This window comes from Microcebus murinus, chromosome 1 (assembly GCF_040939455.1).
Source record: "Microcebus murinus isolate Inina chromosome 1, M.murinus_Inina_mat1.0, whole genome shotgun sequence".
NCBI classification, from domain to species: Eukaryota; Metazoa; Chordata; class Mammalia; order Primates; family Cheirogaleidae; genus Microcebus; species Microcebus murinus.
Genome location: NC_134104.1, coordinates 14,721,371 through 14,737,324, shown reverse-complemented (window position 1 = coordinate 14,737,324; position 15,954 = coordinate 14,721,371). Strand labels below are relative to the sequence as shown.

Genomic DNA, 15,954 nt, shown 5'->3' with positions numbered 1-15,954 from the left:
ATTATGAATGCAGATGCTATGAACATTTGCATGCACATATTTTGTGGACACATGTTTCTATTTCTCTTGGGTAAAAAAGTGTACAATATGTCTTTCTGTACATCAATACTACACTGTTTTGACTAACATACAGTAGAAACTTGATATTAATGAAGTGTTTTTCCAAGGTGGTTTATTAATTTCTAAATTCTTCTAGCCCCTATTTCATTACATTTCTCCTGTAAAAATACATGTTATCAAATTAAAAAGCTTCTTCTCAGCCGAAGAAACTGTCAAGAGAGCAAACAGACAACCCACAGAATGGGAGAAAATTTTTGCAAGCTACACATCCGATAAAGGGCTGATAACTAGAATTTATTTAGAACTCAGGAAAATCAGCAAGAAAAAATCAAACAACCCTATCAAAAAGTGGGCAAAGGACATGAACAGAAATTTTTCAAAAGAGACAGAATAAAGGCCAACAAACATATGAAAAAATTCTCAACATCTCTAATCATCAGGGAAATGCAAATCAAAACTGCAATGAGATATCACTTATGTCCAGTAAGAATGGCTTTTATCAAAAAGTCCCCAAACAATAAATGTTGGCATGGATGTGGAGAGATAGGAACACTCCTACACTGCTGGTGGTACTGCAAACTGGTTCAGCCTCTGTGGAAAGCAATATGGAGATACCTTAAAGTGATACAAGTAGATTTACCATTTGATCCAGCAATTCCACTACTGGGCATCTACCCAAAAGATCAAATGACACTCTACAAATGGGACACCTGCACTCGAATGTTTATAGCAGCACAGTTCACAATTGCAAAGCTGTGGAAACAACCCAAGTGCCCATCAATACATGAGTGGATTAATAAAATGTGATATATATATATATATATATATATATATATATACACCATGGAGTACTATTCAGCTTTAAGAAACAATGGCGATATAGCTCCTCTTGTATTTTCCTGGATAGAGCTGGAACCCATTCTACTAAGTGATGTATCTCAAGAATGGAAAAACAAGCACCACATGTACTCACCAGCAAATTGGTATTAACGGATCAACACTTAAGTGGACATATAGGAATAATATTTATCGGGTGTTGGGTGGGTGGGAGGGGAGAAGGGGGCATGGGCAATATATGTAACCTTAAAATTTGTACCCCCATAATATGCTGAAATAAAAAAATAAAATAAAATAAAAATACATGTTATCACTGAAATTTTAAAATAACTTTTTCAGACTCTATCATCTCAGTATTGTCATCTATTGATTGCATTTTTCATTCAGTCTGAGGTCTTCCTGGCTCTTGGTATGACTTGTAATTTTTTATTAAAACCTGGACACTTAAAACACTTTTATCAAACAACAAAAAATTCACTGCTGCCCATTTGCAGTCATTTCCCATTCTAAATCCTAGCCCCAGGCAACCACTCACCTGCTTTCTGACTCTATAACTGTGCCTTCACTGGAGATTTCTTATAAATTGAACCATTTAATAGGTGGTCATTTGTGTCCAACTTCTTTTACTTAGCATGATATTTTTGAGGTTCATCCATGATTTTTCATCTATGAGTAGTTCATTCTTTTTAATGCTGAGTAGTATTCCATTGAATGAATGCACCATTTTTTTTTTAATCCATTTGCCATTTGGAGGACGTCTGGGTTGTTTCCAGTTTTGAACTATTCTGAATAATCCTGCTATACACATTCACACAGATGTATTCATTTCTCTTGGAAAAATGCTTAGAGTAGAATTGTTGGTCCTATGGTAAGCATATGTTTAACTTTTCAAGAAACTGCAAAACTGCTTTCCTAAGTGGCTGAAGCATTTTACATTCCGACTAGCCTGTGCGTTTCCATTTTCCCCACATCCTCCAGAAGTCTTTTAGGTGATGGGTGTTGTGTCCCAGGAGCAATGATTCCTCCTCCTCCTCTTCCTCCTGCTCCTCCTCCTGCTCCTCCTCCTCCTTCTCCTTCTCCTCCTCTTCCTCCTGCTCCTCCTCCTGCTCCTCCTCCTCCTCCTCCTTCTCCTTCTCCTCCTCCTTCTCCTCTCTCCCACTTGCCCCATCCTACTGTGTGCATGCACCACACTGGGTGTAGTTGAAATAGCCTACTTAATCCCTCACTGGGGTTTGTTGTTTAGGAGGATTCATGTCCCGGGTTGTAATTCTTCCCACACAGTTGAGTGAAATTGATGTGGCCAATTATCTCTTTTATTCAGTGTTTTCTCATGGTCCTAACCCTCTCCTTTGTTGTACAACACTGCTACTACCAGAATACTTGAAAATTTGACTATGTCATTTGTGATGTTTGTCTATCTGAAAGAAAGGATCACTGCTTATTTTCTAGATAATACGCCATTTGTAGCATGTGTAAACTCCTCTAAATAAAGTCCAAGGACTGTCAGCCTCCTTTAAATGTATAGAGCATGCTGTCCTAAGTTGGCTCTGATGTTTGTGATCTGGTAGTCTGTGAATTAGCAGCTGTGGCTTATGGAAGAAAGAGGGGTACTGCTGCCTAAAAGTCTATCCACTCCCAGTGTCTGTGGACTGTTTTCAAAGCAGGAGCTGGTGTGATTTACAGCCATTGTTTCTCTCCTCTCTCTGTCTCTCTCTCTCTCTCTTTTTGTAGAGACAGGGTCTTGCTATGTTGCACAGGCTGGTCTCAAACTCCTGGGCTTAAGCAGTCCTGTGGCCTTTGCCTCCCAAAGTACTGGGATTACAGATGTGCACCACCATGCCTGGCTCTTAGCCACTTTTTTTCTGCATAGGAAAAAAAGTGCAGTAGATTGAAGCTAGTTGAGGGGAAGGCATCCAATCATTTACTTTTCCTGTCTGATGATTTAACAAGATATATTGTATCAGGAAGTAGCCATTGCTCTCTAAAGAGCATCTGCCTTAGGAGTCTCGGGCCATATGCTAAAATATGAGGCTTTCATAAGTTCATTTTGTGATCTTCAGTGAGATACATATTTTCCTAAATCTTATTTTTCAAAATTTGTGAAATGGTGTAAAAATTATGCTAGCCCATTACAGCACGTTTGGCAGAATTATGTACTAACAAGATTTACAAAGAGATTAGCCAATACAAATCCTTACTATCTATATATTCCTTCTATTCAGACTTTGAAAAGATACCCAATTCAAAATATTTTTACTTATTAAATGTTCAAAAGAAACTAGAGTCTTAAGCAAAGAGGCAAACATGTGACCAACAGGTCATTGTTGAATCACAGAGTTTTGGGTTTTTTTATTTTGGCTTTTACATAGGTATACAGATTGATTTCTTCTTGTATGCAGTAAATTGCTGCAAATGGTTTATTGAGGATTCTTAACATGATATGGCATAAAAATCATGTTTCAATAATTTCTTCCTCCCCAGTTGCACTATATTTATCATCTCCTTTCCTGCTGGGTACCTTGGATCTTACCAACATCTTGGCCAGATTTTCTAACTTCCTGTCACTCTAGGTATAGCTCGTACCTATGTAGGATTTTCAAATTCTCTGAAACTTTCCTGCCATTGAGAGGTATAGCTTCTGTTCCCTTTTCTTGAGTTAGTTGAACTTTGGACTGCTTTGATCATCAGAGAACCACAGAAGTAGTGCAATGTGACTTCTAAGTGAGGTCACAAAATACGAGGTGATATCTGTTCTTGGAGTCCTGAACCATGTAATAAGTTTTACTAGCTGGAGAAGGCCATGCTGTGAGGAAGCTCAAGTAACATGGAGAGGCACTTAAGCATTTAAGCACTCTGGTCAAGAGCTCAGCCATTGAATCATTCCAGGCTGGGTAGCAAATATGTTAGTAAGAAAAGTCTCCAGATGGTTCCAGCCTCCACTTTTCCAGTCTTTCCAGCTGGCAGACATTGTGGACTAGAGAGAATCATCCCTGATGTGCTTGTCTGAATTCTTGACCCACAGAGGCAAGCATAATAAAATGGTTGTTATTTTACGCCACTACATTTTGGAGTGATATGTTACACAGCAACAGGTGTTAGAATAGTATATAAACTCAGTCCTATTCATTTTAAAATTTCAAGTTTGATGCAAAGATAATCTCATCCCTTCTCCCTGGCTCTGGCTGAAACTGTCAGTTTCTCTATGGCATGGAAGGAGAAATGGGGACATGTTCTTATCTCCACACATTTCTCCCTACCTGCTACCCTGTACTTCCTTCTGGAATTGGCTGGCAAGAAGTGGGGTACAAGTAGGGGAGGCTGCAGATCTTGCTTTTATTGATTGCCATATTCCTCTGGCCAACAGTGACCAATCAGCAATGCCTGTTGTGTGACAGGTGTCTACATACTGTCTCCCCTGTGATGTGCTGTGGCTACCAGGAGGTCTGGGCAGAGTCTTCACGCTTTCCCTTTCCAGCACCACCATTTGCTACCACTGGTGTTCTGGCCTAGAGATCCTCAGCTATGCAGTACATGAGAATCACATAGACAAACTTTGAAGCTCTCAGTGCCCAGGCTGCACCCCAGACCAATTACAGCAGATTTTCTGGGGAGCAGAGAGTGCACCAGCCATCAGTATTTTTAAAAACTGTTCAGCATGACTACCAGTTTTAAAACTTGGCTGCCATTTGAATCACCTGCAGTTAAACAAAAACAAACAATGATTCAGCTTATCCTCATAATTTATGAACACCTATAAAGTGCCAGACAATATACTAGGCTCTTTACCTTTATTATTTAGTTTTAACAATGATCATATAAAGCGAATTCTATTACCTGTATTTTTGAGAGCAGGACACTGATGGTCTGGGAGCTTGTATAACTTGCCCAAGTGGCAAAGTCAGGATTGCAAGCTTTCTGTCTGACCCTAGAATCCATTGTCATTTCTCTATACCACCTGCCTCTTTCTTTGAGAATGTTAATATGTAATGGACAATAAAAGGTGTTTTTTTTTAAACTTTGTTACTTAAATTATAAAGTGGACAAAAAAACAGAGTTCATGGAATTTTCCAAAGGAAGTGAACTTCATCAAATGTTTCCTATTTTGCCCTTTTCCTTGGAATCAGTTTCTTTTAAACATCTCTTTAATCCTCACAATGTTCTAATGAAGTATGAAGGAAGAAAACATCATTTTCTTTTCCAAGGACTTTCGACTTACGGACTTTAGAATGTGACGTAGTAGAAAAAGTATAGACTTTGGAGTCTGACTGAAGCTGTAAGCCCAACTTTGATGCTGAAGATCTGAGTACTTTCAGGGAAGTTTCTAAACCATGTCCTTAACTGTAAAATAGAGATAGTACCTTTGTACTGTCATATTATACCTTTTTGTGGAATATGATAATTAAAACAATACAATAACATATGACAAGCAGGTGTGTTGGAGCTGGTTCATAGGAGATATTCAGTACACGTTAGCTCCTCTCCTTTTCCTGTTGAAGCTATGATTATTTCAACCAGTGAGACATTCAAGTGAGATTAAGTATGGACCACATAGGCAGGATGTTGGGAGCTGTTTTGAGGTTATTTGACCATTTCTACATAAAGCAATGCTGTGCAGTGATACTTACAAACATGGATAGCCCAAATCAATATGACTTAATGGGTACATAAAAGGCAACTCCAAAAGTTTAGGGGAGAAGGTGCCTGAAGACACATAGATGATGGAGAACAGGACAAGTCTAGGACTCACTCAGGACCAAGTGCAGGAATTCTGATTTCCACTGGAACGAGCCAAGAGAAGGTAGAAGAAAATTCGTGTAACAGGAGGAGTTGGAATTTGGGTGCAGCCTCCTGGCACACGCTTATCCTGTGCTTCCAATTTCTGGAGGCTATGCCTACATGACTTTGCCTGTTGCATACCTCACATCAGTCATTTCTCTTTTTAAATTATAGCAAACAGTGCAGTCCTTTCTTCTTTGTTTTTGTTAGGATTTCCTTCTCTTTATCTCTGGCACGAAAAACTTATCCCTTGAGATTTGCTCTGGGACGCGATTATTTACAGTAACTACAGTTTAATAAATTCTTCAGGATTTCTTCCTGAGTTATCCTCTATTTTGTTTTTTCATTCTTACATGTAGTTCTTTTGTTTTCAGCTGCTTTTCTCTTGGGTATTTTGAATAATTAAAAAAAAATCTGCAGCTTTTCTATCTTCTTTCTAAAATCTTTTCAAAGTGCTTTATTTAAGAAGATAATGTCCACATATATGACATAGTGCATATAACATTTGTGTATCATTATTTTTGTGTGAAATAGCTTTGTGTCAAAAGATAATAAGCTGCCACTTCTGGCTATTCCTACCGCTCAGGGGATGATCAGCTCAGTTCAGGCCATTATAATCCTTTACTCTAGTCACCAGATCGACCTCTTGTCTGGTCATTCTGGCCCTGGATGGCCTCACCTTCCAGACTTCCACACATTGAAGCCAGAGAAATCTTTTTCTGAGGAGAAAATCTGATAATATTTCCTTAGTAGCTTTCAAGATCATCACCAGTCTCAGGGGAGCATGATCTAGCCTCTGCCTGTCCTCCGGACCCTCTCATGGGCTCCCACCCTACACTATGCCCTGTCCACACTGGCCCCTTGAGAGTTGTGTGAAACGAGTTTCTCTCTCTCCCTTCTCCTGCCCTCTGCACCTGTTATTTTCTCTGCCTTGGGAAGCTCATCCCTACCCCACAGCTTCTTTTGGGCTGTTTAATTCATTGTTTAGGACCTGTCTTAGTTTGTTTTGTGCTGCTATAATAGAATACTATAGACTGGATAATTCATGAGAAACAGAAATGGATTTCTCACATATCTGGAGGCTGGGAAGGAGTGAAGACCTTCTTGCTGTGTCCTCACATAGGGGAAGGTGGAAGGATGAGACAGAGATAGAGATAGGGATAGAGAGAGGAAGAGAGAGAGGAAAAGAGATGAGGGGAAGTGATAGAGGGAGAAGGGGGCTGAACTCATCTTTTTATAATGAACACACTCCTGCAAAAACAGCATTCATTAATTCATTCATGAGGTTGAAGCCCTCATGGCCTAATCCCCTTTTAACAGTCTCACCTCTTAATACTATTACAATGGCAATCAAATAGCAATGAAATTTCAGCATGAGTTTTGGAGGTCATAAACATTCAAATCATAGCAGGGCCCAATTTAGGCATGACTTCTTCCTGAAAAACCTTCTCTAATGTCTCCTAGACTGGTTTTGTGTTCTTTATTACTCCTGTGTGATGTACCTATCATGATACCATGCTCTTTCCAAATTATTTGACTGCCCCATCAGGGCAGAGGCCCTGCCTGATGAGATAGGCACTCAATCAATATTTGTTAAGTGATTGAGTAAATGGATGAAGATGATGTTTTGAGGCAGTGTTGTCCAATGGTTAAGGAAGCTGGGGTGAGATGGTTCAGGTCTGGATCCTGGCTCTATGCCTAACTAGCTGTGTGACCTCTGGCAAGTTACTTCACCTCAGTTTCTTAATTGGTAACATGAATATAATAATAGTAAACATCTTATCATATTATTATATTGATTAAATGTTAATAGATATAAACAAATAGAATGGTACCTGCACAGGATACGGTTTCAGTAAGAGTTAGCTATTGTTATTATTATGGCCTAAATATTCATCTGGAAACTTAGTAGACAAAGTAGAGGCATAGTATTTGGCATGGCTATTAGGAATTGTCTACTCTTAGCTCTATAAGGGAATTCACAAAAATTGATTTTTAAAATGCAGGATTTCTACAACAATGTTGTAAAGTGATTTTAGCAATAACATGTACGAAAGGCATTTCAAGTTATAATTTAACTTATGGAGAAAATAGCTCATATCTTTGCTCAAAAGTTTTAATATGTGTTGGTTAAATAGGATTTAAGGAATTAGGATCTGTAACAGTCTGAATTTTCAGTAACACAGTCTTGATGACAGAAAGGAATCCATGATAAAGGTTGTTCTCTAAAATCTATTTAAGATACTAATCAGAAAATGGGTAGAGGAATCTATAGAATTTTGCAAATAGGAAACACTGATTATAATTTAGAAGAAAGCTGTTGGAAAGCTCATAAATTAGGGAAAGATAATGGTTGACTTGATCAACAGTGATGGTATGATTAATGTGTGTTTTTTTTTCTTTTTTCTTTTTTTTACTGGGTCTAGAAATGAGGGGGAGTGGAGAGAGAGGGAGAGAGAGAGATTTGGAAGGAATATTTTCCACCATAAATTGCAGGGAGTAGCTATAAATCACACTTTTTAAGGAAATCAAAGATTGGATGAAAGTACTTGCAGGGTCTTTGGACACAAAGATGCCAAGAAGCCAGATAAACTCTGAGAAGCACAATCTCCAAATTAAAAGATTCAACATGAATTGGAGTTACCTAAACTGGTGGAAAACCAGGATTAGATTTAGCACTGATTCTGAAATGTTAGAGGTTAGTAACTGACAAAACTATACATCGGTACTAACATAAATGATACTAGGTATTTGAGTGTAATCTTTAAAATCGACATTTTTATTATTTTGGAAAAATAACGTTAACTAAATAAAACCATACTGTGTCACATTTTTTTTGGATTTAGTTACTTCTGCCTATAGGAAACAACTTTTTGGATCTGGAGGCAGTGTTCAACGTATTAATAATACCGGCTACAGGAACTAACACGCAAGAGTTTCTGCCCTTGCCTTGAGGCAATGTAGCTTGAGTCAGAGGCCTGGGGTTGGATTCTACTGCAAGTCAATACAGGCAGAGCTTGGAAATATTGCAGGTTTTGTTCAAGACCATTGCAATAAGCAAGTCACACAAATGTTTTGGTTTCCCAGTGCATATGGTAGTTGTGTTTATACTGTTCTATGTAGTCTATTAAGCGTGTAGTAGCATTGTGTCTAAAAGATGTACACACCTCAATTTAAAAGTACTTTATTGTTAAAAAATCCTAACAATCACCTGAGCCTTCAGCCAGTCATCATATTTTTGCTGCTGGAGGGTCTTGCCTCAGTGTTGCTGGCTGCTGACTGCTCAGGGTGGTGGTTGCTAAAGGTTAGGGTGGCTATGGCAATTTTGTAAAATAAGATAACAATGAAATTTGCTGCATCTATTGACTCTTCCTCTCACAAAAGACTTCTCTGTAGCATGCAATGCTGTTTGATAGCATTTTACCCACAGCAGAACTTCTCTCAAAATTGGAGCCATTCCTTTCAAACCCTGGCACTGCTTTATCTACTAAATTTATGTAATATTTTAAGTCCTTACTTGTCATTTCAACAATGTTTACAGCGTTGTCACCAGGAGTAGATTCCATCTTAAGAAACCACTGTCTTTGCTCGTCCATAAGAAGCAACTCCTTATCCGTCCAGGTTTTGTCACGAGATTGCAGCAATTCAGTCACATAGTCAAGCTCCGCTTCTATTTTTAGTTCTCATGCTCTTCCCACCACATCTGCAGTGACTTCCTCCCCTGAAGTCTTGAATCCCTCAAAGTTAGCCATGAGGGTTGGAACCAACTTCTAACAAATTCCTGTTGAAGTTGATATTTTGATTTCCTTCCATGAATCCTAAATGTTCTTAATGGTATCTAAAATGGTGAATCCTTTCCGGAAGGTTTTCAATTGACTTTGCCCAGAGCCATCGGAGGAATCACTATCTATGGCCACTGTGGCATTATAAAATGTTATTTCCTAAATAAAAAAACTTGAAAAGTTCAAATTACTCCTTGGTTCGTAGGCTGCAGAATGGATGCTGTGTCAGCAGGCATGAAACTAACATTAGCCTTCACATCTCCGTCAGAGGTCTTGTTGACCAGGTGCATTGTTAATGAGCAGTAATATTTTGAAAGGAAACTTTTTTCTGAGCATGGCATCTCAACAGTGGGCTATGGGCTTAAAATATTTGGAAAACCATGGTATAAACAGATGTGCTGTCATCCAAGTTTTGTTGTTCTATTGATAGAGCACAGGCAAAGTAGATTCAGAATAATTCTTAAGGGTCCTTGGATTTTCAAAATGGTAAATGAGCATTTGGTTTTTCACTTAAATTCACCAGCTGCCTTATCCCCCACCAAGAGGGTCAGCCTGTCCTTTGAAGCTTTGAAGGCAGGCATTAACTTCTCTCTAGCTATGAAAATTCTAGATGGCATCTTCTTCCAATAGAAGACTGTGTTGTCTACATTAAGACTCTGTTGTTTAGTGTAGTCACCTTCATCAGTGATCTTAGCTGGATCTTCTGGATAACTCGCTACAGCTTTCGCATCAGAACTAGCTACTTTATCTTGTATTTTTATGTTATAGAGATGGCTTCTTTCCATAACCTCATGAACCAACCTCTACTGGCTTCCAATTTTCTTTTGCAGCTTCCTCACCTTTTTCAGTCTTCATAGAATTTAGGAGAGTTAGAGCCTTGCTCTGAATTAGGCTTTGGCCTAAGGGAATGTTGTAGTTGATTTGGTCTATCCAGACCACTAAAACTTTCTCCATATCAGCAATAAGGCTGTTTTGCTTTCTTTTCATTCCTGTGTTCACTGGAATAGCACTTTTAATTTCCTTCAAGAACTTTTCCCATGCATTCATTCACAACTTGGCTAACTATTTGGCCCAAGAGGTCTAGCTTTCAGTGTATCTCAGCTTTCAATGTACTTTCCTAAATAATAATTTCTAGCTTTTGACTTAAAGTGAGAGACATGAAACTCTTCCTTTCACTTGAACACTTAGAGGTCATTGTGGGGTTATTAATCGGTCTAATTTCAATATTGCTGTGTCTCAGGGAATGAAAAGGCCACAGGAGAGGGAGAGAGACAGGGAATGGCTGGTCAGTGGAGTAGTCAGAACACACACATTTATTAAGTCCATCATCTTATATGGACATGGTTTGTGGTGCCCACACACAATTACAATAATATAATAACATCAAAGATCACTGATCACAGTGACGGTATGATTAATGTGTGTTTTTTTTCTTTTTTCTTTTTTTTACTGGGTCTAGAAATGAGGGGGAGTGGAGAGAGAGGGAGAGAGAGAGATTTGGAAGGAATATTTTCCACCATAAATTGCAGGGAGTAGCTATAATGCAGAGCTATAATGCAGAGCATCATAACAGATATAATAATAAGGAAAAAGTTTGAAATATTGTGAGAATTACCAAAATGTGATACAGACACACAAAGTGAACACATAGCTGTTAGAAAAATGGTGCCAACAGACTTGATTGACACAGGGTTACCATAAACTTTCAACTTGTAAAAAACACTATATCTGTGAAGTGCAAGAATGTGAAGTGCAAGAAAACAAGGTATGTCTGTAATTTAAAGGGTGCTTCCACCTTCTTTCATAGGTACTATATTTATAAAGACAAGCCTATCAAGTAAGAAACATATTCTATTTTATAAATGTCACGATTTGTGACAGATATTTTTTATATTTCACTAGAGCTTACAGTGCCTGTGGCTATTTAGATATGGAGCTTATTTTTTAAATTGTGTGATATGTTGCAAGTATTGTAGTTTCACATCAGGCAGTAAGGTGGACTCCTGACCTTGCTACGCCAGCCAAGAAGTATGAAACAAACTTGCGCCCACTTTATAATCCCATTCTTCTTTCCATCACCTGACATATAAAGAACACGTGGCCCAGTGCTGGCACACAGAAAATGATCCATGGACTTTGTCTGCTCTTACTGTTGTTAGCAGTAGAGGTATTTGTCTTTGCAATATGCCAGATGCTTTGCTAAATTGTTTGCAATTATTAACACATTTACTCCTCAAAAGAACCTTGAGAAATAGGTGATACCACCCCCATTTCTTGATGAAGAAACTGGGCTCAGATGAGCTCAGGAATTTGTACCAGAGAGTGGGGGGCACAGCCAGCGTTTAAGCCAAGTTGGTCCAAAACTGAAGCATTTTCTTTCATACCATAGTGCTGGTTTCTGTACTGCCAAAGAAGGCCAAGCAGAGTTTAGCATGGGGGGGAGGAGGGACAGGGGCAATAGAAAAATATTGTTCAGTTCATCCTCAATTACCAGGTCCTAGATTTGAATTACTTAATTATTAAATAATATTCTGGAATTCATATTATATATATAATATATACAGGAATATTATATATTTATATGTGCACATCATTTCCCAACTAAAGGCAAATATACATTTCTATTAAAACAAATTCCAATGTATTGGATTATATTTTTCCTTCAATTTCATTATAAAATTGGAAATTTGCTCATTAAATATTCTTTGACCACAAGATTCACTACATCACATTTAAACAGCAGCAAATCTATAAATCACCACTATTTAAGAGGTAAATATCTGAATTTTTTATTAATATGTTAAAAGCCTAGAGATTTTGATTTGCAACAAAGCTTATGTAAAACCTGACTGCATTTGAGGTCCGCCTGGGCATATCTGAGACTATGGCGACAACCACCCCCACCCCGGTCCCCATGCCTGGGACTCCGCATCAAAGATTGCATTTTAACTGATGGGGGAATTGGTACTGTTTGAAACTTCCCCAGGTGATTCTAATGGGCAGTCAGGGGTGGGGATTATTGGTCTAAAGGAAACGTAGAAGCACCTAAATTGAACGGGACAATAAATGCTTGCTGAAATGGATTAAGTACACAGGGCTTTAAAAAACAAAAATCAATGCCCTTGCCTGTCCAGCATGCATTAAACAATCTTCCTTTCATCTTGAACCTTTCTCAGATGCTATCTCCTTCCTTCAGAGCTACTTGTCTCTAAAGAGTAGAGACCGCTCAATGTGTCTATTTCCTCTACTTATCTCAAATCAGCAGTCATGGTCTCCATCCTTCTGAAGCTGATCTCACCAAGCCTTAAGCAGTAATCCATTTAATATATCTTAACATGTAATTTATAATTAATATGTAATATTAATATAGATTGAAGACCTACCTGAAGACTATTGTGGGTCACAAGCCAGGCTACTTAATGCCTTACTCTTTAGGAACTGAAAACACTATAGAGCTGAATAAAGATTTGGAGATTACCTTGTCCTGTGGTTCTCAAATAATTTTACTTAAAGCAACACATCCTTGTATTTGGGAAGCTTATTTGAAAAGTCAGTAGGTAATAAAAGAAAGGGCGGGTTTGCATGGTGGGGGGGGAGGTCAGAGGCCTCATTGCTGCGTTCTGCCCACCTTTGCTTCAGAGACAGCCCTTAGAGATTTAAACAGACTCTCTGTATCTCCGAGAAGCACAGTTTGGAAACTACCCATCTAGTCTCGATCGCTTCCAGACAGAGCACAGGACATACCTGCTCCCTTAAGAAGCTTCCAGGTTTTGTAAATAAAATACCTCCCAGTGTTATAAACATCATAACTTATGAGCTCACATTTACATTGTGTTTATTATGTACCAGGCATACTTCTATGTCACATGTAATGATCTGTTTAGTCTTCACAATAGTACTATGAGTGCAGGTATTACGGATGAAGGCACAGACGCTGAAGGCTTTGTATCACTTGGCAGTTACACAGCCGGGGAGTACACTTATGAGCCCATACTCTTAGCCAGTAATACCCTGCCTGATACAGACATGGTATGTATCTGGTAACCTGCACCACACATATACCATGCCTCTGCAAATACATTATGTAACCAATAGATCATTGGTAGTAATGGCTCATCATATTGCAGATACTAGAGCTATAGGAGTGAATCCCATGGTAGAGAGACAGACAATATACCTATAAACAAATAAGGAAATATGGTGATGCACACAGGGAAGATGCAGTTAAGAATATACAACAGGATGAAGTCATAGAAATTACTGGGGGGAGGTGCATCCTACTTCATATAGGCTTACTACAACCTTGCTGTTCAAAGGGTGCTCAACAGCCTGCAAAAGTCAGTGTCCCTTGAGAGTTTGTTAGAAACAAAGACTCTTGGGGCTGGGGGCGGTGGCTCACACCTGTAATCCTAGCACTCTGGGAGGCTGAGGCAGGAGGATCACCTGAGCCTAGCTAGGAGTTTATGGTTACAGTGAGCTATGATGACGCCACTGCATTCTAGCTTTTGGGTGGCAGAGGGAGACTTTGTCTCATACATACGCACACACACACACACAAAACAACAACAACAAAACAAAATAAAGGTTCTTGGGAACCACCTGAGATCTAACTCAGAATCGGAATCTGCATTTTAACAAGCTCCCCAGTTGATTCGTGTGCACATTAAGGTTTCAGAGGCACTGAATAGCACAGAGCAAGTTTCTGTTGCTAGCAGCCGGGATTCATTCTTTCTCTCCCCTTCTCACTTGAAGGAACTCTCTCTCTCTGTATATGATAAATAGAAAATATGTACTTTGTATTTAGAAATGTAATATTGTAATATGAAAGCATTCCTAATTTTACAGTGTATTCTCAGAAACTTCATCAGTTTAAAACAGTATTTTGTCATAGACCTAATGATATAATTGGGGGTTATATTGGTGATTCAACATGAAATGACTCATAGCTCTGAGTAAAAACATCATAAAAGTAAAACTGTAAGTAAAATTTCTATATATCAATTTAAAATATGAAGTTTAATGCTTCAACTCCATCTAATAAAATGAATAAAAATATACTGTAAAGCTAAGTATATAAAGAACTTCATTTTGCTACAAAAATATGCATGGTATATAAACATGACTCCAATGTAAATTTGCTCTAAATTAGTATGCCAATTATAAGCATTATTTAAACATTTAATTAAATTGCTGTGTTTGCAGTTTGAAGAGAAAATTAATTCATAATTGTCCAGGTCGTTTTATAAAACCATCTAATTTTATTTTAGCTCATGCAACCCTTTTCTCTGACGATAGTTTCCTCTAACAAGTAACATTCAGAATCACACCAATTACTTTAGAGTCTTAAGAAACCACTACTCAGAGTACTGGGGTGTTATTTCAGTAAAGGTTTGTGGCACTTTTCTTGCTAAAGACATTTAGAAAACTAGAAACTACCCAACATTCCTCTACTCTGCACTGCCCAGCCTTCTGTTTCCTCAGAGCTCTTGTATAGAAAAGGTCAAACAAAAGCCACTGGGCAAAAAAAAAAAAGGAAGTACCACAGTATCCAAGTCTTTTGAAAGTAGGCAGAACAATCATTAGATAGAGTGACTAATTCATTTCCCCTTGCCTAGGACTGTTTTAGTACCGAAAGTCCCAATTCTCAGGAACCATCTCAGTTCTGGAAAACCTAGTAGGTTGGTCACTCTTGGTCACTAAAGATTAACTTTTAAAAAAATGAGTTTCAACATAACTCTCACAGAATTGTGAACACAACATTGTACCTTATTTTGCTACTTTCAGTGAAACCCCCCCTCATAGTTAAAATTTAACAATATAGAAGAATACCAAATGTTCATTCAATAGTATCAAATATTAGATAAAACATGTATTTGGTAAAAAGCAAAATAGAAATTATGATAGCCTTCTTTTTCCCTTTCTTAATATTGTGGTATAGCCTGTTTGAGAGAAAGAAAAGACAGCAGAAAAATAGGCATTGCCTTCATTATTCACAAGACCACTGAGCTCCGAAATGTAGGTAAATAAAGAAAATATTAGCAATTCTAATTTTATTTAATTTTTCTAAAACTGAATGATAGAAACTATGCTTTACTGGTGTGTAATATACAGATTGATACTAGTGTCTTCAATGGATCCGTAAGTCAGAATGCATACTTTCTGGAGGGAGGAAGAGGTGACAGTGGTTCTTTCTGCCATTGCTTTATTTTTGAGAATCTTAGGATGCATTATTGGTGACAAGCTACAGGAAGTCATCTTTGTGCTAATTTATAAAAATAAAACCTTTGAATATAGAATGTATAATTCTTTGTACTTGAGATGGAGTGTTTTTTCTTTTTCTTTTTTTTAATTTCAGCATATTATGGGGGTACAAATGTTTAGGTTACATGTGTTACCTTTCTCCCTCTTCCCCCCCAGAGTCAGAGCTTCAAGCATGTCCATCCCCCAGATGGTGTGCATTGCACTTATTATGTATGGATATACCCATCCCCTCCCATCT

At 38.1% G+C, this 15,954-nt stretch overlaps 1 long non-coding RNA gene across 1 annotated transcript in view; it reads right to left on the bottom strand.

Moving 5' to 3' along the window:
* LOC142871938 (uncharacterized) overlaps nt 1–12,895 on the bottom strand; it is a 44,279-nt gene extending 31,384 nt beyond the window's left edge. Inside the window, exon 1 of the long non-coding RNA XR_012920181.1 lies at nt 12,839–12,895. This is a non-coding gene — a long non-coding RNA (uncharacterized LOC142871938). The remainder of the gene's footprint in view (nt 1–12,838) is intronic.
* Nucleotides 12,896–15,954: the final 3,059 nt, after the last annotated feature.